Source organism: Neophocaena asiaeorientalis, unplaced genomic scaffold (assembly GCF_003031525.2).
Source record: "Neophocaena asiaeorientalis asiaeorientalis breed wild unplaced genomic scaffold, Neophocaena_asiaeorientalis_V1.1 scaffold293, whole genome shotgun sequence".
Classification (NCBI taxonomy): Eukaryota; Metazoa; Chordata; class Mammalia; order Artiodactyla; family Phocoenidae; genus Neophocaena; species Neophocaena asiaeorientalis.
Genome location: NW_020173920.1, coordinates 670,330 through 692,819, shown reverse-complemented (window position 1 = coordinate 692,819; position 22,490 = coordinate 670,330). Strand labels below are relative to the sequence as shown.

Sequence of the window (22,490 nt, the reverse complement as noted above, 5' to 3'; positions counted from 1 at the left end):
CCAGTTCTGTCTTTGGAATTTTTTTTTTTTTTTTCCTCTCTTAAATCCCTGAAGTCATCCGTATTTTATAGAACGCTTTCGCTGTCGCCTAGCGCCTGAGCTGGAACCCGCGGGTCTCTTTCCGAGGGGTGCTTACAGTGACCTGCTTTCGCACTTCCTCGCGGCTGTCTCCTTGTGACCTGCGAGGGCGGCGTGCGACTTGGAGTTGCTCAAAGTCTTCTCTTGAGAAGTTGCTCGTGCGTTCGACAGGAGAGGGGACTTTTAAACAGGTGGCTGGCCAGGCAGGTATCTTTTATTTTTCTTGCTTTGTCTGGAAAGTAGACATCTGGTCATCGTCAGTCAGTGCCTTTTGCCCTGGAGATCAAGAAATTTCTGAACTGATGCTGAAACAGAAGAGTCCCAATTAGGCCTGGGTTTAACCGACTAGGTCCCTCAGGAAAAGCTCAGGGAGGGAAAGAAAGAAAATCAGACCCTTTTAATGACCTGCGATATTGAGAAAAACGATTACAAATTTTAATTCAAAAAAGAAGTACAACCAAGTAAGTGTGATACTTCTCTGCTGAAGCCTTGAGGATGAGGCGAACTGTTTCACCACACTTTCCATTGTCCATCTCTCTCTTTCTTCAGGTGTAAGTTCTCTTTAAGGTGGTTTTGTCCAGTAATCTTGCAAGTGCTAATCCAGTTTTTGTGTCTTTGGGTTTCTGTTTACAAAATGGGGGTGGGGTGTGAGGAGAGAGGAAAGGCACCCTTATTATGTCTAAACAAATGTCTCTTTGTAAAATAATTTTTTGGTACATAAATTCCAAATAACTGTAATGTTCAAAAATTTAACAATATTATAATAGGCTTCAGGTTTATAACTTCATATGTTATTCTGGGGGATCTGATTCATTTGGTTAAGTACCTATTTTCAGTCTGTGCGGGAGCTATGAAGATTATATTTGGAAAGATTAGAATATATATAGATTTCATTCATCCTTTCTAAAACTTTGACTTTCTGCTTACTTACCGCTCTAAATGAAAAATAAAACCATTGTAAAAGAACTAATTAGTTACTTTAACTACATGTGAAATATGAGAATATACACTTTTGAAATGAAATCAGCAATGAGATCTCATATTTCTACTTTTGTTCAGTTCAGATTATTTAGACATTATCTTTTGCCAGCATATTTGTAAGGGCTGAAATATATCAAATAACTATATTCTAAACTAACATGCTTGATGTTGAAGTTTTATGTTTTGAAAATACATATTTCAGGAAGCCAGCAGAGATGTATGTTAATATTATTTGTTTTTCCTTGTCTACATTAAGTAAAACATGAATAGATTATAACTTGGATATATGTTTCCTAGATGTGAAAAATTTGAAAGTATGTATGGTGTGTGATAACGACCTCTTGTAAAAATAGATAACATGTTAATTTACATACAGAGTCAGTCTCTCAAATATTAACAGATCCAAACAGAAGTGGTAATATGTGTGAGGGAGAAGCATAGGTTGTTGCAAAGTCATGGGACTTAGAATCAGAAGACCTAGCTATAAAGCAGTCTCAATAAAATCGCTAACAATCTTTCAAACTCAGTATTTTCATCTGAAAAAAAAGTGGAACTAATGATAGCTTTAGGCTGTTCCCTGTTTCTTACTGGATCCTAGATTTAACATGTGATCCTATGAAAACTGTTGCGCTTTATATACGCATTGTTATTTAGTGGGGTGGTTGGTTATTTTAGGGAACTATCACTCTAGGGGAATTCTTGTAAAATGGTATAGTCACAAGTTGTGAAGATGAAGGTTCCTTTTGAGTGGGTTTTTATGTCATAAGCCTAATATTCTTCACTATTTGAGTAGTGCTTCAATGGCTAAAACGAATAAGAATCATAAAATATACAAAATGATCATCACTTCCTTTTAGCTTTCATTTTCAAAAGGATTTTTGTTGTTTTATGTAACATTTTCAGTGTTAATGTCAGAAAATTCAAAAAGTTAGTGCTTACTATTAGTTCATTTGTCTCGCAATACTTAACAAAAGCAATTTGCTAAGTGCCTACTATATGCAAATGTGTAGGCATTACTACTCTTCACTTAGTATTTTGGGTTCTCCTCTTGGGCATTTTGCAGGATAGCATTCTCGAATTCCCTTGAACTTACATATGGCCATGACTTGCATTAACAAACGAAACATGAGCAGAAGTGACATGCCTCACTTCCATGTGGAAGGTTTAATGGCCAGAGCACACTTCACCTTCTGCTGTGACCTTCTGATGATGTTCAAGGTAGTGGTTACTCCATCTGTCTGTGTCCCTGAGTATCTGTAGTAATAGGGCTTTACTATGTGACCCATGATGAGCATTTAGCACAAATGAAAAGTTAAAACTTCTTTTTGTGAGTAACAGATTTTTAAGGTTATTTGTTATCTAGCCTATCCTGATTGATATAGTAAGGCAGTACAGTTTAACATAATAAAATTTAATGGAAGATTATTGGGCTCTGTTTAAGGTTCTTTCTAGTCAAACACTTTAATTTCTCTATGATATCATCTGTAGTATATAATGAATTGACGTATTGGTTTCCTTTCCTAATCTTTGAATAATTAGTTTAGCATACCAAAGTATGCGTTTTTGTCATCAAGTAAGTTAGTGCCTGTCCTGAAACTAGTGGGTACATTGCTTCTTAAATGGTATTTATCATTCCCCCAAAGATACAATGAAGCTCCACTGATATTTGAGATTATTCTTTCAAAGTGGTAGTTTAACTGAAAGACCCTTAAGGACTCAGGTGCTCCTTTCTACTTACCTTGCAATGTAGAAACTACATTTTGATACCCCCAAGTTCCTGGAAAGAAAGAGCTAGCTATATTACCTGAAAAACAGTGCAAATGTGGCAACTCTCATCTCTGCTGCAGTTTTGCCAGACAAAAGAAAACGCAAATAAAATTGTTTTTCTCTCAGCTTATAAACTAAGAGCTGTGTGCCTGTGAAGAAAACCAGGGCAGTAGTTTATGGTGAAGGGATTGGGCTGAATGCTCCATCTGGGTCATGGACCAGCAATCCATTTGCTTGGCTCTGGGTTAAGTAAAGCAAAAGAGAGGAGGGAAGGCAGACTTTTCCAGAAGCCTAGGGTATGTTTGTCATGCCAAATAGCCCTCCACAGCTGGCACCCCTCCCTTCTTCCTGTCTTTATCCATCTTAGGATAGAAAGTTAAAGAAACATGTCTCTGGCTTCAGGGGTTGCCATTTTTCAATTTAGCAAACACTCTTTGTGGACCGATTGTTGCTAGGCTCTGTGTTAGGCACAGGAGGCCCAGCAGGGAGAGGTATGGACAAGCAAGAGGTACCATACTAGGCAGGATATGATACATGCCAAAAGTCGAGTACCTGGGAGCCTCCATTTATTTCAGTTTAACAATCTCTTACCTGAGTTAATGGTCTATGGTAAGAATCATCTCAAAAAAGGGATAATTAATTCTGCCTGGAATTTGTGTTTATCTCCCTGAGCTTGAAAAAGCATTTAGGAATTCAAAAGGTAGTGCTGGGTGAGGCAGATGGGGGCTCTCATGAAAAGGAATAGTATCTCTGTCTATTTTACCAGAAGAATGTGTTTGAATAAGACATAGATATAAAAAAGCAATGTTTTACAAAGAATTAGCCTACAACTCATTAAAGCCTACCCAGCATTGCTCGTACTCAGATATCCTGCCTAGTTATCTGTTATACCTCTCCTCTGCCCCTCCTTCAACCTAAGTCCATTTGTTCACAGCCAGATATAACACATCAGCTTCTAAGAAGGGTGCAAGTTTTATTCTCTGGTATTGGAGTCAGAAAGAGACATCCAGGGAGTACTTTTAGATCTGTTCTCTCAATTTCCATGGAATATCTTGAAACAATGAAGCTTTCCTTTGTACAATTTAGTGTATGAAATTGCTACCTTTATGCTGTGTTATTTTCATGGCACAATGTTATGAATGCCATGTCCGAATATTATTTCTAATGCCAGTGAGTGTTGCAGGGTATTTGCATTTCCTAGGGTGAATATCAGAAAGATACTGTGAATCTGCCAAGACGATCTCTCTTGCTGAAATGATCTTTCTTGTTTATACATAAGCTTCTAGTACCGTCCTACCCTCTCCACTCATTACTGTTTATAGAAACGATAGCATTGCAGTTGGTGTCACTGATTGCCCACGTTGCTGCTTCAATGAAGCCAGCTGGGATTCGATTGCATGGTCTTTAAATAAAACTTAGTGGCACAAAATGAATCTCTTTTTTTGAGGGGAGGGGGGTTGTTGCTAGCTGGATCATGCTCTAAGGCACTAATTATTTGCTTAACTTGGAGGAACTTGAGAATCAGTGAATCACCATGTTGGCTCAGTGTCTGACCTTGGCACTGAGGAACTTGTGGGTATAGATAGGCATAGATAAAGTCTTTATGAAGCCATTCTCAAAATGACAGTGATGAACCACTTACCCCCAGCCCATTTTAGCACTCTGTAAGTAGCTCACGGACTGGGGATAGTGAATGTGCCTGTGGTTCCAGCCACCCAAAGACCGGAGCCAGATTAATTGAGAACAGGAATTCCAGGCAGTAATGTTCTGTGCCAGCCTGGTACAAGGGGATGGCCTGGAAATGGTGAGAAACAGAGTGAAAGATTGGTGGTGCATTTTCTTAAACTGCCACAGTATGGAAAGTAAAGAATATCTGTCACTACTTTTGGCCCTTGGCTTCCAAACTTCACTACAAGTTAGGCAGGATAACATTTTTCTTTATAGTTATATAATACAGATTAGGGGACCAAGCCTTATCCAGGTGAAGATTCATATGTCTATGTAAGTTTATTTTCTCCTGAAAAATTTTAAATTTATAAATGTATCTATATCTATTTAAAATATCTGTGCACTTATGCAAGTGTGTGTGTGTATGTGTGTATCTCTGTGTCTTTGGTTAAATGTGTTCAAAATTGTTAATGGCAGTTACCTTTAGGGAGTTTGATGGCAGAGACTTACTTTCTGCTTAACATATTTCTATATTATTTGAATTTTAATGAAAATGTGTTCCCTTTTTAATTTAAAAAACTAGTGGTATATATTTTAGATTATGCAGTTTTCTGTTCATAGCAGGAAACTTTGAAAATGTAAAATCTCTGTAGAATAAGAAAATCACTTATAAAACCATAACCTCAATATAATCCCTTTTATTCTTGGTGTGTGAGTTTTAAAAACAAAAGTTATCACATGAAAGTTATATGCTTTGTTTCTTTTCCTATGCGCTTAAACAGTTATTCTAAATATGGAAAGAGATACTCATTGAAATATTTGGAAAATACTTTTTTCTAAGAGGAATTACAAGAAGCTGTTAATAGTGCTTAGTAGGAGAGAGATACTTTTGGGACAGTGGAAAAGGAGGGTTCTTTTTAGCTTTGTGCATTTCTACATTGTTTCTAATGATTTGTACATATTGACTTTATATATATAAAGCAGGATATAGCTGGGTGTGAAATGGTGAACCATTTGTATTTTCTTTTTTTAAAACTCATATATGTTAAAAAACACTAACAGATATGTCATTTTGCCAAAAATTCTTCTAAATATGACTTTAAATTATAGAATGACCTCACATATCTATGCTATAATTGTCATCTGCCTACTGTTGGATCACATCCATTTTTCTAAGCCTTGAAATTTTGTTTTAAAGAATTTTTGACGAATATCTTTGTGTAGCGATCTTGGTGTGTGGTGGGCTTAGGGGATGGTAATCAGTTATAACTTTTCTTTCTTCTCCTTCCCTCTACCTTCTACCTTAATCCTGAGTTCAAAACAATTGAGAAAATAAAGTTGTGAAACAGATAGCTATTAATGTATCTGCTTTCTTACTGGATTGCTGGACAATTGGATTAGAGAATGGTCAAAATTGAATTTAACACCAAACTAAATCTTGATGTATGCGAACCACTAGAGGGAAGTTTGGATCTATAGAGCAGGCCCACCTGCCAAGAGATCCACCTTTACCCCTGCTGAACCCCAGTAGCAGAGCAGAGAGATTTGCATTCCATATTTACCTCTAAAGACAGGTCTGGGACCAGAGCTATTTTTGCCTACCCAGAAGCTAAGAATGTGTCCAGCCTGTGAGTAGGCAGATCCACAGAGACAGAGAGAGACCACAGCAGGCTAAGCTTCACTGGCCCCATTTTTTCTCCCCAGTCTCACCAATCAGATAAGTTTTTCCTCTTCCTTGGAAAGGAGTGAGAAGGGTGGATGGAAGGGCACAGAACTCTCTTCCCATTTGTTGGAAAAGGCAAAAGAGCCTCTTTCGTGGACCAAAAGTAAATGAGGAAAGTGGGAGCAAAAATTTATTCTTACAGCGTGTAACTTTCAAAGGCGTAACTATTTTTAAGGGTGTTGATATATCCATATATTCTCCAGTAACTTACACTTTTGACCACTGTATAATAGTTTCCTGGCTGTGTGTGACTGTGGGCTAGTTACCTGTGTCATATGTAAAATGGGGCTTAACAATAGTTCTGAGTTTATGGGGTTGTTCTGAAGATTAAATGCATTAATATCTGTAAGGTTCTTAGCCTGTGAAAGCCTGAGCACTTTGGTATTTAGTATTTCCTGCTCTTCTTTTTCTTGCCTTTCATCCCTCCTGGTGTTATAAAATACCAAATGCATGCTGTTAGTGTGTGATTTATCCCATCTTAGTCTTTCTCTTCATTTAAGGTAAAAAAATGTGCGCCATGCTAAATCTTAGGATATATCTAATATTTTGATCTGTATGCTTAACTTTCCTTTATTGTTTAAGACAGGTCTTTGTTCTGGTAAAAAGCTATAGGAGTCTGAATCTAGCCAATTTCATTTGTGAAGAGTCCAGTTTGTTTTCTTAAAGCTAATAATTATCATAATCACAGCATTAAGGAAAATTCTGGATTTTATTTCATCCATAAAATTCTGGATTTTATTTCATCCATAGAAAATGGAATTGTAGAGTAATTTGGCTCTAACAGGTAATTTGGATGATATTTTTTTTTCTTTTAGTTCCAATAACATTTTATTTAAGGACATGGAATCTGAATTTTATATAATTTTTACATGACACACATTATTATTTTGATTTTTCTCAACTATTTAAAAATGTAAAAACTGTTTTTAGCTCATGGGCAGTACAAAAACAGGCATCAGGCTGGATTTCACTCACAGGCTGTGGTGTGCTGACCCCTGCCATTTCCATTACTCGTCACTATACTCGAAAGTCTGCATGCACCTACACCATTGGCAACACCAGGCATTACCAAACTTTCAAATCTCGCCAATTTGACAGGTGAAATTGTATCTTAGTTTGGTGTAGCTTTACTTTGCATTTCTCTTTTTATAAGGAAAGTAAATGATCTTTTCTTATTGGATGATATTCTTTTAAGTGACTTTTGATGACTGAATTTTTGGAATTAAACATAGTAGCACGAACCTTATTCTTAGGAGTTCATGTTGCTCGAGTTTTAACTCTCTGTTGTGTTGGTAGATTATTTAGAAGATCAAAACAGAAAGCAACCAAGAGTCACATTACATTTTATTACTGTAGAATCAGTGTGACTGAAAAAATTCCTGACCTCCTCAGGACTAAGTAAAATCATTTTAGTTTATTTTCAAGTCCTGGCAGCTAGGATCATTCGGTAGATTGCTGTTTTTCCATTCTTTGTTGTGTTTCTCTCACTAGGTCATTTCTAGGAAGTACTGAGGGGTATTGCCACGTTCCACAAACATGACCTGGTGTTACTCAACATGTCTGCCAGTATTCTTCACTCTGAAACACTGAGATACGGGAGCTTTGTTACTCCCCTCTTTTCAATTTTAAAGAAAACCAGACTGTAGGTCTTCCGAATAATTTACTGAATACTTGAGGAAAGCAGAGGTGTATAGCAGTGCCGAGAATGGAAATCTAAAGGCAGACATTAACTATCACTGCTCCTAAAGTCCATGGGTCATGTCCTTCTTTAGGAGAGCCTCCTGGTCATCTCTATGTAACTCCTGGACTATCTCTGCATAATGGATATTCTTTGTTTCCCCCAGCATTTAGGAACTACTTCTCCAGGTTCCAGAGAAACAATAAGGTAATTCTCATTCCCCTTCCAAGGCTCATTGATTTCCTTATTGCAGGATGGCTGAGAGTGAAGCATCCGTGTGCTTTAGGAGAAACACTCACTCACAGCACAGGACATGGTCTGGCCACTCCTGGTCCAGAAAAAGCAATCATGGTAGTTATCAGCACATTTCCAAATGTTTAGGTTATTCCATTTTAAATAGTACCAGATGAGGTGTACCAGATGTCAGCCCAGGTAGCCTTAACACCTTTCTATCATCTGTCTTTCAAAGTAGATTGCAAAGAGCATCAGTCCTGCATGGTCTCATCTCAGAAACTCTTGGGACAAACAAGACAGCTCCTCTAAGAATGAACAGTGATTTTCAAATAGGGCAGCCTAAATGCAGGGGAGAATTCTTTAACTCTGCATGAACTTGGTTCTGTTCAAAATATACCCAATTTAAATTACTGAAAAAAATACATAACATCTCAGATAGAAGCATCTGCTTCAATGGTTGGAGCAGCTTTACAGCGACAGAGACTAGGAAATTGACATATTTGTATGATTAGAAAGGCTCGACAAGGTAGTCTGTCTGAAAACAAGGTAGTATGTTTCTATGACAAGGGGAAATTCTAATTTTTACCTGAGGGAATACAAATCACTAACATCCCCCTAAAGTGCCATCTGTCCAGTTACAAGAATTTTAATGTTCAGCCTCACTACCCTATTGCTTGAAGAGTTAAATATTTTTGGATTTTTAAACCAAAGATATTATGGAACATCACTTCATTTATATGTCTGTTCATCCAGCATTTAATGAGACCCACACTATGTGCCAAGCAATGGGTCTGCATGAACCCTGTTCTAAAGTAACTCATACTTAGATAAGGGAGATAATAACTGAGCACAGCTTATCCTAATTAAGATATCAATGATGTCTAGTGTCTAGGTATAGTGTGTCATTATTCTAGAAGGGACTGCTATGTTGGTAGTAGAGATAAACTCTCCCTAATATTTTTTTAGGTTATCTTCTCTGATAATTACTCTTTGCTGCTGTGATTGTTTACATGTGCTCTGTTCAAGTTCTAGTTGAGTAGATTGATTGTTAATTTGTTTTCATCAAGCTGGAAATATTCTAGCTGTAGTTTACATTAGGCTAACTAGCACTGGATGGATCATCGTTATGATTTTGTTTTCCAAGATGCAATACTCTGGATTCTATTTTTTCAACTGAAATTGGAATTGGGAGGGCACAAGAAGGAAAAGGAGATAAAATATATATAGTTTGTTTTTAAGGTTAAAATACAGAAATGGCCAGAGATTAATATAACAAACACTAATATACCTAAGACTCAAAATGAGCAAATTATTAACATTATGTGATATACATTTCAGATTTTCTTAAAATGAAGAAGTCAAACACTACCGATAAAATTAAAATCACTTAGAACTATCCCCAGCTCTATTCCAGAATCCCTTCCTCCTCAGGGGTAACAACTATAATGACTTTGGTGTGTGTCCCTCCCATCCATATGGGAGGTTCTGTAGAGCTGAAAGTAGCCAGCTTCCTCAAAAGATGGAAGTACGTTTCTAAGGCAGACATGAAGACTGATCTTCTTAATTTACTGTGTATCATATATGATACTGTTTTGAGTGTTTCTAGAATTTATAGATGAGGTCTTGAACTGTACTTAACTCTCTGCATCTTATTTTTTCACTCAATTATGTGTTTTTGAAATTCATCCCTGTTAAGACAAATGTATCAAGTTCAGAAACATGAAGCTGGGTGTGAGGGAATCAATATTTGTAGCTGAAAGCGTGGACCGTGGAGCCAGGTTGCCTGGGTTTGACCTGACTCTAAGACTTACCAATTATGTGACCTTGGACAAGTTTCTTAACCCCTCAGGGCCTCACTTTTCTGATTTGTAAAATGGTAATAGCACCTACTTTATTGGGATGTGGTGTGGAGCAAAATGAGTTAATATATTTGAATCTCTTGGAATACTTTCTGACACTTACTAAGCGTAGTATAAGTATTTATTATCTGTATGTTCATTTGAGAACGTTTTTTGACTTATAGTAGGAAGAGCAACCTTGCTTGGCTGATATTCCCTGATTTTTTTACATCCAGCACCATGCTAACTAGAAAAGAAACCTCTGTGTCCAGGCTTGGATTCCTGTCAGAGGCAATTAGGTATTGAGAATGAGAGGTCACCTAAACTGGAGAGGTTAGTAAATCACTAAGAAACAGTCATCTTGGGGAGCTGCTATATTTACAATGGATAACCAACAAAGACCTACTGTATAGCACAGGGAACTCTGCTCAATATTATGTAACAACCTAAATGGGAAAAGAATTTAAAATAGATACATGTATATTTATAACTGAATTACTTTGCTCTACGCCTGAAACTAACATGATGTTGTTAATCAACTATACTCCAATATAAAATAAAAAGTTTAAAAATAAAAGAAACAATCATCTTTTGATTAAGGCTGTTACACAGTGGACTGGCATCAAAGGAATTTGCAGCATCTGCCTTAGTGTTTGGGTGTTTGGTTTGATTGCATCAGATGCAGCACTCAGGTGCTACAGAAACACCTGAGAATGGTCTGATGTTCAACCCTATTTCCCTTTGATTGTATGCTACACCGCCCCTCCCCTCTCTTGGGAATTGTAAATTGGTGTACTTTGTCAACCCACCTTTTGAATTGAGAGGAAGTGGTTCTTGGTTGAGCTGGAACTACAGTGAGTGCTTGAGACTGAAGCAAATCCCTCTAGAGATTCAAGAGGAAAAATAAATGAAAGAACAGGTGGAGCTGAGACTGTCCGATGACTTCAGATCTGTGTCAGTCCTACTTTTCAAGCCACCTGGGCCTCCTTAGCAGGTTCTGCAGAGCTGAAAATAGCCAGCTTCCTCAAAAGATGGAAGTATATTTCTAAGGCAGACATTAGGACTGATCGAAGGCTTTGTTCTGATTGATCTCTTCACCTCCTGAAGCTTTTTGGTATGACCAGGTTTCAGTGATTCTAATGAACCTTGTTGTCAACCTCACACCACAGATATTAGGAAGCGAACATAATGCCTGTGTTGTAATCTTCTCACAAGGAGGAACCAATTATATTATGCGTAGAGCACATGTGACTCGAAATGTAGAATTGTAATATTTAGGTCCTAGCAACAATTTTAGGAATTGAATACACACTTTCATTTGACAGTTGAATAAACAGTCCCAACAAACTTGAGACAGTTACTCAAAACTCCGTATCTGTGTGAAGTGGCTGGATCTTTGAATCCAGGACTTTTAGCTCTTAGTATACAGAATTTGGACACTAATTTGCAATGTTTCTTTCATTCACTCATTTCATGAACTTAGGCAAGTGTTTTTAACCTTTTTGACCCTCAAGATCCTCATCTCTTGTATAAGGAACATAAAATCATCCTTGTATCCATCAAAGCACTGTTTGAAATCTAATTGAAATAGTGTGTGTGCTAACTGGCAAAATCTAAAAAGCATAATAGAGGTATAACATTTATTATTACTAGTTTATTATATTGGATGCATTTATGACACAAGGCTATATTGGAGATAAAATAAAGCTCCATTTTATATTGTCTTGGAGAGGGAGTTAATGGCAGAAGCCAGTTTTATCAACATGAAATTTATAGCTTCTTTGGCATAAGAATTATATCTTCCAGTAGCTATCACATCTTGCTGTACATGAATTTTTCTGGTCTACCCTGTTTTGATGCTGCTTGAAAAGGATGCTCTTCCCATCAACGGTATGGAACCTTTTCAGTCTGTGTTGTAATGTGGGACAATATGATAGAGGTTACGGCATTTTGTTGATTTAACCTTACTTTAAACTCTTTCACCGATGACTGCTAACTAGGGTCTTGCAAAGGGTGTGGTAATGTATTCCACTATCCAGAGTGTAACTTCTATTGTTGAGGGCTTGTGTCACTTAGTTCTCAGTCAATGGGGAGCAAATATACGCTATATTAGAGTTTAATTCCTGGGATCTACAGGCACTTTTTTTTTTTTTTGCGCTATGCGGGCCTCTCACTGCTGTGGCCTCTCCCGTTGCGGAGCACAGACTCCGGACGCGCAGGCTCAGCAGCCATGGGTCACGGGCCAGCCACTCCGCGGCATGTGGGATCTTCCCGGACTGGGGCACGAACCCGCGTCCCCTGCATCGGCAGGCGGACTCTCAACCACTGCGCCACCAGGGAAGCCCTACAGGCACTTTTGTCTGTGAGGCAGAAAGAGTAAATGAGCTACTTTTAGGTAGAGTAATCACATTAATTGACAGCAGATTCTAATAAAAATAACAACATAGACAGGAGGAAATAGTAAAAGCTCATGTGAGCACTAACAGTCAGACATATTCTAGACATAATTGGGTTCCTAGTATGTGCTTGGCATTGGGCATATAGAGATAAATCAACTCCTGCCTTAAGTAATTTGTAGTATGGCAAGGGAAAGAAGATACAAGCAAAAAACACATCTTCATGGGTAGGTGCTAGACCAAAGGTAGAAACAATTTACCTTGGAAACAGAGAGAGATGAGAGCAGTTCCTTCTGCTTGGTGATGTGTGTGTGTGTAGTCAGGGAGGCTCATCTGGGAAGGCTTCAGCGAAATATGCTACCAGAAATGCATTTTAAAGAATAAATAGGCATCCACCTTGCATAGAAAATGATGAGGAAGGGCATTTTGGGTAAAGGAAAACATGCGCTGAGGCATAGGGCCAAGAAAGAGCATGTGTTTCAGGCTAAATTTGCTCATTCTTTCCTTCATTCTTTCACTCATTTATCAACGACCTACTCTTTGCCAGGTACTGTTCTAATTGCTGGGGATTCAGGGGTGAGCAAAACAATCTCTATTTTAAGAGCTGACTTTCTGGTGCAGAAGTAAAACAATAAGTAAATAAACGACTAACATGCATATAATAAAGTGTCAGGTGGTGGCAAGTGCTATAAAGAGAAGTAAACACATTAAGGGGTTAGAGAGAGAAAGGAAGATGTCTTTAGATACAGCAGTCTTTTCCGAGGGAATGGCTTTTAGGCAGAGACCAAAGGAAGCGAGGGATCAAGCTTGCATTACTCAGGGGAAATTTGCTCTAGCTGGAAAGAGCAGCAAGTGCAAAGATCCTGAAGTAGGAATAGGCTTGACATATTCGAAGATGAGGGAGAAAGGCAGCGTGGCAAGAGCAAGATGAGATGAGGAAAAATGGTAGGAAATGGTATTGTTTATGGTATTGTAGACTGTGGCAAGTATTTTGGAATTTATTTTGAGAGTTATGCAAAGTCATGAAAGGGTTTTGAACAGGAGTGTGAAAAGCCATTTATATTTTAAATGGATCACTCTGGCTGCAGTATGATAGTAGACTGTATCAAGGAGACTGTTTAGGAAGCTATTACAGTCTTTCTGGTGAGAGGCTTGGAAGAGAGTCAAAATGTGTTAGGTGGTGAGACGTGGTCTGAATTGGGATATATTTGGAGGTAGAGTTGATAGGGTTTGCTAATTGAGAGAAAGAGAGAAATCAAAGGTGACTCAAGTAATATGCCTGAGCATCTAGGTGAAGAGGGATGCCTTTCATTGAGTTGGGAAACAAAGAAGGATAGAGTTGCTTTGGGGAGATAAACTCAAGTGTTCTGTTTTGAATATGTTCAAAGTGACATAGAATAAAAGATAAATATTGAATAGAGAGATAAAATTCTGGAATTTAGGGGAGTCCAGAGCCTTAGATATGAATGTATGAATAATCAGCATATAGTTGGTATTTAGAATCCCAGAACTGTGTTCAGTTACGTAAAAAGTTAGTGTGGGGACTTCCCTGGTGATGCAGTGGTTAAGAATCCGCCTGCCAATGCAGGGGACACGGGTTCGAGCCCTGATCTGGGAAGATCCCACATGCCGTGGAGCAACTAAGCCTGTGAGCCACAACTACTGAGCACGCACTCTAGAGCCCGCAAGCCGCAACTACTGAGCCCGTGTGCCACAACTACTGAAGCCTGTGCGCCTAGAGCCCATGCTCCACAACAAGAGAAGCCACCACAGTGAGAAGCCCACACACCGCAATGAAGAGTAGTCCCCGCTTGCCATAACTAGAGAAAGCCTGTGTGCAGCAACGAACACCCAACGTAGCCAAAAATAAATAAATAAATTTATATATATTTAAAAAAAGAATTAGTGTTGATACGGAAAAGAATAGATTTGAGGACTACGCCTGCAGTACTCCTGTACTTAGCCATTAGGAGCTAAATGCTACCAAAGAGACTCAGAAGGACTAGCCTAAGTAAGAAGTGGAAGAAATTCAGGAGAATGAGATAATAGGAGTTAAGTGAAGAAAGTGGCAAGAAAGAATGACCAGCTGGGTCATATGCTGATGAGAGATCAGTATGGTGTAGACTGAGAATGGATCTTCAGATTGCAAAATGTGGAGGTCATCCCAAACCTTGGTGAGTGGTTTCAGTGGAGAGGTGGGTGTGAAAGTCTGATCAGAATGGACTCAAGAGACTAGAAGGTGAGAGAGTGAAGAGAATGAACATAAAAGAATCTGCATAGCACAGGGAGATCAGCTGGGCGCTTTGTGACCACCTAGAGGGGTGGGATAGGGAGGGTGGGAGGGAGACACAAGAGGGAAGAGATGTGGGGATATATGTATATGTATAACTGGTTCACTTTGTTATACAGCAGAAACTAACACACCATTGTAAAGCAATTATACCCCAATAAAGATGTTAAAAAAAAAAAGGGCATTAAACCCTTAAAGAAAAAAAAATAAAATCTTTGCCCTTTAAAAAAAAAATCTAAGAGTTTCACAGTGAAGTTGTGAGGAGAAATGAGGGAATGTGGGATCAAGGGGAACATTGTTTTTATGAAAATATTTTGGCATATTTATTTATATGCTGATGAGATGATTGACTAGGAAAAGGAAAGCCGTTGTAGGAGAGAGATTGGGAACATTGCGAAGATTAATTGACTTCCCATGATTAATACATTCCAGGCTTGGACCAGGTACATCATAGCCTCATCAGACTCTTGTTAAAGAAAACAGATTGCCTTGTCCTACACCATACCTCCCACGTGTTAGAAAGGTCCCATGTGCTTATATTTTGTAGAAGCTCCTCCGGTGGTTCTAGTGTGGAGCTAGATTTGGGAAGTTTTGTTTTGGGCAACACAGTGTATTGCAGTGGTGGCAAGGGGCCATTGACTTGGGGTGGCAGAAGGTGGGGCTATAAATTTTGACTTTTTATAAATCTTTAATCTCTTAGCTTTGGCTTTCTTGTTTTTGGATTTCCCCTCCTAAGAATGCTCTTAGCATGGAGTGCTAGAGGCTGCTAATGGTTTTTTTGGAGCCCTTGTGGTTTCTCTATGGGGATATTAATGGAAGTATCTGGCTGTCACAGTCTGTGATTAAAATCACTCTGATTAAGATTTTAAGCAAATAGTTACCCATTGAAAAAGTGATAGTCGTATGCTTTCCTCTTTTGGGGGATACACAAAAATATCCATTAGACTGCCAAATCTAGCACAAGCATGTTCAAGAAATTGGGTCAAAGGGGACCATTAAGATTTATACTTGATAAAATATTGAGTCTTAGAACCAAACTAGGTGCTCAGACGCTTGATTATTTAGGGAGAATAATACTGTGAAGTGAGGTTAGATCTGGAATCCAAAGTTCTGGGTTATATTTTTGGCTCTGTAATTTACAAACCATATGAATTTTGGGAAGTTTTGTGTGTTCATATGAAAATGAGTGTGCTAGCCTTTCCCTTCCATCTTAGAGTTATCAATACAAAGATCAAATGAGTGGAAAACATTTCATGACTATAAATACTTACAACTGTATATGTGTGTGTGTGTATGTGTGTGTATATATATATATATATAGTATTTGTATATAGTATATATATAGTTGATGTGAACTGTGAAAAACAGCTTTTATAAGCACGATTTTACACTACATGACACAAGTATCTTGGAAAAGTGATCATTCACATCCCATCATCATTTGTGATGCAAAGTAAAGCTGATTAAAGTGTATTTGTTTACATATATGTACATACACGTATATACATGCATATGTAGGTGTATAGCTTTGTTCAGTATTATTTTTATTAGTTTTCCTCGGAGATTAGGATGATTTTTGAATTATACTTATTGCATTGAATTAGATTTTTGAATTACATTCGAATTTATAATTAGAAATGATACGTTAGCCTAAACCCCCAAATTCTTCCCACAGCAGTTTCAGATTTAGAGATAAGCCCTAGAGCTTCACTGGTGCCTGTCTCTGCACTACAGCTGTATTTCAGTCCATGTCCTATAAATTTGGGAAAGAAATCACAAATGAGAGAGGGAATAGAATGATACAGCAGGTTGTACCATTGTACACCATGCTGGTTACAAGACACTTGAAGGTGGGAAAGAGAAGATTGTATTTGGTCTTGGGTAGCATGTTTTCCAAGGGATATTATTATACTAGAGTACACACAGGAGATGATGACCAGGGTATGAATAGGGTTTGAAATCGTGACTTAAAAGGATCAGGTAAAGGCCATAAAGATGTTTAGCCTAGAGAAGAGAAGATCAAAGTAAACTATGATATTTTGGTGATTTCAAGGAAGTAGAGGTAGGTTTGATGGATTGAGTTTGAAAGGAAGTGAATGCGGGTATAGAGAACACCCAGTGAATACTTTGGCTGGTTATGACTTTCCAGTCATTCACTCTTACTGCACCAGCAGATGCTGTATGACTATTGAGATATTGCAGAGGGATTTGAACATCTAATACGAAGCAGAAATAGGTGACCTATGAAGTCTCTTCTAGCTCCAGTACTTTGTGTCAAATCAAAGACTTTATGTGAGGAAGAGCTAGTACATTTTCGGAGCTCTCATGGAGGTTGGGGGAAGGTTACAGAGATGTGAATAATGGTTGGTTATGCTAAGCAGTAGAAAAGATTTTGAATTTAGTTCCAAGGTGCCTAGGAAAACAAAACTTGCCCCTTTGATTCTCAATCTTTAGGTAAATTCCTGAGTACATGCTGTTCTGTCATTCTCTTCTGATCCAGGAGTCAGAACTGTGTCACTGTTGTGTAGCTTATTCTCTACAAAATGACGGGAAAAAAAAAATGTTAGCTTCTGAATACTCTTCATATATTCCTTCAATGGGGTGAAATTCACTGTGAAATAGTAAAGCTCTTTAACACATAGCTCTGAATAAGTGGATAAGTTGAGTGCAAGAAGCAACAATTTAATTTATGGGTCACTTGGTTAACAATAAGTCCTTTGTCATACTTAACAGCTAACTGTGCTCCTAATGCAGAGTTGATGTTTTGTGCTTTGACTCCTAGATTGAAGCTGTTGGAAGGAACCTTAGAGACAATTTAGTCCTTTTACAGATGAGCAAGCTGAGGTTCTAGGAGGGAATGTGCTAAAAGGCACCCAGTCTCAGAAGTGAGACTGGGGCCCTGGACTCCTGCCATCCATTGTCTGGGGCAGGCTCTAACTCTCCACATTTCCATTTGTCTCCTAGATTTGTAATTCCCATCATCACATGTTGAAATGATTATTTTTCAATTATACTGGAAGTAATTTTATCTTACAGCATCACTTTGTATCTCTACCATCCCAGATATGAATTAGAGTAGTCTTTTGGAACTGACCCAGAGGAGATAGCATCCTTAAAGTGACTTTTGTCACATCTATTGATATGCCAGGAGCAAATATCAACTATCCCAGTAGCCCAAAACTCTAGAAATTCATGCACTTCCTGTGTAATTTCACTATATCTGTGTGCTCCCTGTGATTATTTTCCTTTAAATCAACACACTTAAGAAAATCAATTTAGCCTTTTCTTGGCAATTATATCTGTAAAATCACAAGTTTAATGTGCTGGAGGTTTTTTCCAATATAAAAATAATTATTTTAATATAATCATCTTATTTTAAAGGTTTCATCTGGATAGTACTTGGGACAGTCTGTCTCATAAACCCACTTTTTGAGATTGAGATCAGTTTACCATTGGAGACACCATATTACTTGAAAGAGAGACTAAAGTCTTGATCCCATTTGAGCCACAATTTTTAGTTCTAATGAATTAATGCTAACGAATTAATGGTTTTCTAGAATACAGCTTCCCACCCAGTGTGCATAGTTTCTGTCCTCCAGTCCTAAGGAGCCTTGTCATTTTACTCGTGTGGTACAATAATTGTACTTTTCTAGGTGTGCCATGTTCACGACATGAAAAAGGCTAGGAAATACTAGACAATGAAGAACAATACATCTAGTTTGTGTAGTGCTTTGGAGTTTAGAAAACACTTATGTGCATCAACTCTTTTGAGACATATAGTGTTTCTGTGAGGCAAACATTATTTTCCCCATATTTCAGGTGAGGAAACTGCAGTTTCGAGAGGTGAAGTTACTTGCCTAAATCTCCACAGCTTAAACAAGTGGCAAGTGAAGTTTTGCAAATGTAGTTGTTACATTTTTAATCCAACGAATCTTCCACTACACTGCAGCTGCCTTCAGAATTTCAAATTTTCATATTATTAGATTATATAAACTCAAAAGCACAAACAAATGATCTTTGCTACATGTATTTCATAAGAAGCTATTTTGAATTAAAACACCATTCAGAGATGTTTCCTGTCCTTTGCATTGAAGGATGGATGACACAGATGTGATCCTTGCCTTCAGGGAGATCACAGTCTTCTGGGGCTGGAGGGAGTTACATATACAAACACTTTAATACAAAGCAGTCTGGCATATGTATTACAAAGTAGGTAGAGACAAAACTCTATGGAGGAATAAGAGAGAAATAAATTAAATTTAAATAAAGAGGAAACCAGAGGAAGGATTATGGGAGAAATGCAGCTACGTTAATGATTATTTTTTGCCATGGATATACTTTTTTGTTTGTTTTTGATTACTTATTTAAATGTTACATATAGAGAAGTGCATAAATTACAAACATATAACTTGGTATAATTTCACAAAGTGAATACACCCATGTAACGATCGTGGAGACTAGAAACCAAACATTACCTGCATCCCTGTAACTCTATCTGTGCCTCCTTCCAGTCCCCAAAGGCAGCAATTATCTTGCTCTGACACTATAGTTTAGTTTGCCTGTTTTAAAACTTCAAATGAAGTAATACAGTGTATGCTTTTTTAAAATTTCTGGGTGCTTTGTTTAATGTTATGTTTGTGAGACTTACACATTGTTGCTTGTAGCTGTAGTTCTAGTTCTTTTTTTTTTTCTTTTGCTGTAAATATACCACATATTTATTATCCATTCTACTGTTAGTGGTCATTTGGGTTGTTTACAGTTTGTAGTCATGAACAGTGCTGCTATGAACAGTCTTGTATCTCTTTTTGTGGACGTATATATGCATTTCTGTTGGGAATAGTCCTAGGAGTGGATTTGCTGAGTCATGGAATATGCCTATACTAACATAGCTTTTGATGAGGAGAAATAAGGATGACAAAAGACTTCACTGACAGAGGAGGGCTCATTTAGAAAGACCAATGCCTGATGCACTGCAGAGAGAATTCAGAGTGATGAGCAATTTAGGTGGCAGGAATATACCGTGTTTGAGAGCTATAGTGGAATGGAGAGAGAGACAAGGAGAAAGGGGATATTTTTGAGAACCGCTGAACTAATTTACAGAAAGATAATTGTATCAGTTAGAAAGGCATTCAGCTGCAAGTCCCTGAAAACTTCAGTAAGTGTCTTAATCAGATGGATTGACTTTCCTCAAATACTAAGAAGTCTGGGAGTAGGCTGGCTTTCACTCAAAACTCAACAAAGGCTTTTAGGATCCAGGAGCTGTCTTTGCACTTTGGCACCCTTAGCATGTTGCCATTTATATTCTTACTTGCTCTTTATAGTCTTAAGGTAGTTGCTGTAGCTCCAGATATCAAGTCTAAATTCCAAGCAAAGGGTGACAGAATGATGCCAGCCACATCAGTTCTCTTTCCTCAAGGGAGTAAAAGTTTCCCAAACATCCCAGCAAAGACTTCCACCAATTAGTAAAAGTGGGTGACCCCTAGCTGAAAGTGAGGCTGGGAAATTGGGGCATAGTACAATATTAAGATTATCTTATATTGGTAACCATCCATTGCTTGAGACTAAGCACGTTGTTGCCCTGAGAACACTGGAACTCTCTAGCAAAGATGAAATGGATATTAAAAAGGCAGTTAAATGAGTCTTCCATTGCAATACTGGCCCCAGAGGGAAGAATGGGCTAGGGGATAAAGTTTTATGTAATATACCATTTTTATTTTCACATGGGATAATTGGACATTTTATAGAGAAAATTAGTATATCATTCCATTTGATGATTTGAAATTCACCAGGGCTTTTTATTATTACTGTTGTTTTTGTTATTATTATTGTCATTCTTGAGATGATGGAGTAAAAATAATCAGATAATATCTCTTAAAGTGATCTTGCCTTTGCAACTTTTCAGTTACATAAAGTGAATTTTTACCAGCTTTTCTAGAATAAAGTGAAACTAAAGAGCAAGCAAGCATTGTGAGCTGCTGCAATTACAGGCAGAGTGGTGTAAAGAGATTTCTATGATGCATAAATTAAAACATCCCATCATAAGGCTTAACAGGTCCAAAATAGCCCCAATTTGGTCTTTCATGTGACTTTATTTCTATCTCTAACCTGCCGTTGTTGGTTTGTGAAAAATTTGTCGTGAAATCAGTTGAGTTAGTGCACAGAAGGACAGAACATTGATTCAGATGTTGTTTCAAAAACTCGTATGTATTGCCCTAAAAAGAGAAAAATATTCATATGTGGTTCTTTTTGTTTTAAGCTAGTCTTAGAAATCAGGTCAGTCTATAAAATTGGTTTCCTGACAATTTATTTCCTACCAGCAACAAAGTGAAGTGCTGATTCAGTTAAGGTTCACAAAGCATACTTCTGTTTCTACAGGTTGTTTGTTCATTATTTTGTTTGGTGGCATGGTGGCATTATTCATTTAGCAAGGGCTAAAGTTTTCTGTATTGGGTGGAACCAAAGAGAAAGAACAGAATCATAACTGTGTCATCTCCAATGTGATACTGATACAAGAAGAGCTAATGGACTGGGAGAATTTCATCTTACACTGAGTGTAATGAATATCTGCTCTGTCCAAGAAGTTTTGCTCACAGAGAGGAAGAAGAGAGAAGGAATGTGAATGTGGTTGGAAGGTACAGTTCAGACCTGAGTTCAGCAATATTTGGGTAACTCTATTTTCATATGTGATTATTAGCGATGAGTGAAATGTTTCCATATTAGGAAGTGTTCCCCAAATTGTTTCATAATTACAGTGTCCATTGGTCTGTTTTAAAATTACGTGTAGAACCAATAGAACTGTTGCTTTTATCAAGAGGTAATTAATGGGCAAATTTCATTATTCTTAGGGATGTTACAGATCCATAATATAAATAGGCTTAGGAAAACAACATGTGAGCTAAAAGCTATAGCTCACAATTAAGTAATTGGGGGTACTTGGGGAGGTAAGTGTTATGGACTATACTCTTAATAATATGGAGATTTTATCACAGAGTACAACCATGTTTTTCCATTTTATAACCCTATATGTCCAAAGCATAATACTAAGCTGAGTGTCTATAGAGCTTATTTACTAATTTATTTACTTTTTAATTTTGCCATGCCATGTGTAGGTGGGGTCCTAGTTCCCTGACCAGGGATCAAACCTGCGTTGGAAGCATGGGGTCTTAACCACTGGACCGTCAGGGAAGTCCCAGGCTGAGTGCCTAATACCCTAACATTTGTTCACTAATTTAACAGAATATTTACTGAGAAGCTTACCATATGCCACTGTTAGGGGTACTGGAGGTAGAGCAATGAACAAATTAAAATGTCTGACCTAATGCTTCTACATTTTTTTAGAAGCATGTTTTATTCATGGAGTTTTTCATGGCAACAAAATGGCTGTGTTTTTTTAAGCAGATGAAGTAAAAGGGATACAACTAGAAACAGGCTTCAGCTAATCTCAAACCAAGAGGTTTGCACATGATATACAATAAGAATTATACTTTTATTGCTTTTACATTTACAGTTAAATTCTAAATAAAGCACTTTAAGCAGTCCTACAACACTTGATTGTACCTACAGTACAACACTCTTCCAAAGGCCCAGCAATGACTTGAAGGGTAGACGTAAACAGTGCAGAGTCCAAGTGTGAATGTTTTCAGAGAGAAGCATGGTCAAACAGGTGAGCTTGAGCCCTAGGGTAATGGCTTGCAGAGCTGAAGCTAAGGACTAGGCCATGGATGAACACAAAGACACGATAAGTTAGTATTTCATGTTTGGGTGTGGTGTTGGAAGGACAGATGGACAAAGAACCAGGGCTTGGTAAATGACCAAAGGTCAGGTCAGGTATGATCTA

General features: G+C 37.8%; 1 protein-coding gene across 2 annotated transcripts in view; it reads left to right on the top strand.

The window, feature by feature from the left end:
* The window catches only part of FGF12 (fibroblast growth factor 12), a 538,040-nt gene that overhangs the window by 189,534 nt on the left and 326,016 nt on the right, over positions 1-22,490 (top strand). The window lies entirely within an intron of this gene.